Source organism: Solenopsis invicta, chromosome 4, assembly GCF_016802725.1.
Source record: "Solenopsis invicta isolate M01_SB chromosome 4, UNIL_Sinv_3.0, whole genome shotgun sequence".
Classification (NCBI taxonomy): domain Eukaryota; kingdom Metazoa; phylum Arthropoda; class Insecta; order Hymenoptera; family Formicidae; genus Solenopsis; species Solenopsis invicta.
This window is the reverse complement of record NC_052667.1, coordinates 1,941,066-1,944,366: the sequence shown is the minus strand read 5'-3', so window position 1 is coordinate 1,944,366 and position 3,301 is coordinate 1,941,066.

Sequence of the window (3,301 nt, the reverse complement as noted above, 5' to 3'; positions counted from 1 at the left end):
TCTAATAGGCTCTTCAAAGCCTTTTTATCCCGACACCTACAGTCCAACAATAAGCTAATTTTGCTGCGAAATGAGATTAGCGGAAACTGAATTTTACGCGTATGACGTAAATGCCGTCAGCAACGTTTGACCTATCGATTTCATCTTCCACCATATTTCTGCCGGGAGGGATCGGCTGTAGCTTATAGATGAATTATAGTTGCTCTTTGCTGTCGCGCATTCAACAGTGATGTATGACTCGGCGGGAGACGGTAGGTAGAAAACATCCACGATGTACGGCCTGTTAATAACAGCAAGAATGAACGAACGACTGCGCGCAGAGCGCGGTACACAGATGCCGCTGGCGGCTAGACCCCCTTTGTGTTTTATTACAAACGATACGTCAACCACGATGTATGGGCTGCTTTTATCTGCGGCCTGTTATTGATGTGCTAAATTGTCCGCGCTGACTCGTAAGACTGGCCAGAACACGCCTGATAGACGTCGCTCAGGGACGCACTAATCGCGCTAGCTGGGTTTCCTCGCTGACAAAGAAACCTCTCGCAGGTAGCGAGCGTCGACCGACCCATCCAACACGCCGTTTGCCAAGATTGCCGGGACTTTAGCGAGGCGGCAAATAAATATCATATCGCGGTAAACCTTACTTATAGAGCCTCATGTAAATGGAAAAGAATATCCCTACTCTGAAAATAAACAACGTGCATGCGCCCACGAGATCTCCTGAAATAATCAGATGCACCGCGTCTGTATTTACTGAAATGTGTATTCGTCGAGCGGCAGTTACGTCGTACGTCAATATGTGATATCAAACGTATTATTGCTAATTATATATATTATCAAATTACGATAATAAAAAGAGCTGGACTGGCTTTTTGTCTTTCGCTTAACAAACGCGAACATTTCGATGAAAGCAAGAGATGACTTAATTGGAAGTTCCGACATTCCGGTGGCGAAGAAAAAAAAAAAGTTAAAACTACGGAAATCGTAAATAATACGTGGTGGGTCGTCTGCTGGTTTTATTTACGGTATGCTATCGACAATCTGACATTTACCACACAATGTTCTAACAAATGGCTGAGATACTCCGACGTGGAACACTGTCAACACGTCTGACACTTATAACTAATCAAAAGATCCGTTGAGCAAAAACTGTACAAAATTCAGTATCCGATCTCTAAAAAGATACTTTCAAAAGTCAATTTTGCTTGTTTCGTTTTTATTTCATTACTGTCATTTTTTATCATTGGCGTCCCTAATAAATATACATCCATACACGTTTTCATTCTACAACTGTTAATAAATACAGAATAGAGAAAATTCTGAGACACATTCGCATACACATAATATACGTATATATTGTCTCAAATATATGCATACGTAGCGACTTTAAACAAAATATAAAAAGTCATGACAACTAGCACTTTTATTTCGTCGTAATAAAAGCGGATATCGTGATTTACGATGCGACGCTACGAGTGGTCGCTAACTAAGAAAAATAAAAGTGAGATCTCCGGAAATAGCGCGACTGATCGTCGTCTACCCGTCGTGTCTATGTTATTGGCAGTCCAGTATTTCTTCTATTTGTACTTCTTTTATTTCCATTAGCGAAAAAGATTAAATAGGATATTGGAAAGACGTTACGAAAAAGCAGTGACATATATATAATACACACACACACACACACACATACATACATACATACTATATATACTACATATACTATATATACTATGTACATATATATAATCTTTTTTAGAAATTCATTAAAGGAAATCGAAGACTTTCATGAAAGTGCATAATTTTAGCGACAAGAGTACGGGATGACCCTATCGAGATCGGACTCTACCTAACATCGGCTAATATGCGCTTTGAATGCCCTAATTTTCCTCCTTGACTCGATAGGGCTCTTCTAAGGAGACAGCTAAAGACGCGCCATACGGAGCCGTAACTCCGACGTTCTGATCGTGACACATGTCCGTCGCAGAAAAGACGCGCCGAGCACGCTGCCAAACGCGCCAGCCGTTGATTTTCCACAAAATGTCTGAGCGACTGATTGACATGTTTATTCGTAATGTAATCTCGCGGGTTCGCGTTAAATCACGTTAATGTCAACGCGACGCGTTTGGCTTTGAAGGTTTTAATTAATATGAGGCGAAACGCGTGACCCGTTCAGTTAATCCAAACGTAAAATATAATTTCTTTCTTTTTTTTCTTTGTTCTTCGTTCCTGTGACTTGTACGTTACGGCGATGTAGCTAGGAGACGCGTTTCTTGAATAAAGAAACGGTACTCGAGCGACGATGTAAAAACGATGCGGTTATACGGAGAAACCAAATAACGTTAATAAATAAGAGATAAGTTGGAATTATAATGAAATGTGTAGCGATTAATATGAAATATGCAGACACTTGGAAAATTTTATACGCGAGATGTACGACGTTATTTCCTCTAATTGCGTCAGCACAAATCTTGGAACTGATATACTCCGCTGGTTTATAGACGTAATGAATTATGAGACACGACATAAACATTAAAGGTTCACTAATTGCAAGCGATACGTCATTCGCTGTCTTTACTCACGCTTGTTATTTTAACTTTCACAACGGCAAAACATTTCGCTATAACATATGATATTTTTCCTTGACCAGGTAACTCGTTGAACTTGTTGGTATATCGTCAAAATAAAATAGACGTTAGACATCCTTGCAAAAAGAATTTTAAAATAGATTTATGACAGTTAATTAGAAATTATAAAATTTAAATACAATCTTGGGAGAGAAACTTTCTAAATCTATAAGTTTAAAACGAAAAATAAACATTGAATTCATTATCTCATAAGTATCAGTGTCTACATTTTTTAAACTTCTGTACGATAATATTTGCAAGTGTCTTGCATAAAATTATTTTCTTCATAAATCATTCAAAATAAAAGAACTTGAAAATAAAATTAAATATATACCGAAATTAATATTGCATTTTAAAATAATTGTAAACTCACAGATCATCTATCATGCAACTGCGTTTCACATGAGCTTTGAATTTCACAAAATATGACGTTATCATTGCGATGACAAAAAAATTAAGTGGCATGTACGGTTAATAATTTAAATTAATAATTAAAAGATAATCTAAGCATTCTGAGATAATCTATCAAAAACATTCATTTATATTTATATATACATGCGTGAGAACATGTAATTATCAATGCCGGAAGGAGATAAATAATCGTTTGCATCTTGATAAAATCATTCTTGGAAAAAAACGAAAGACTGAAGAAATATCAATTCATTATTCGGCTAGCG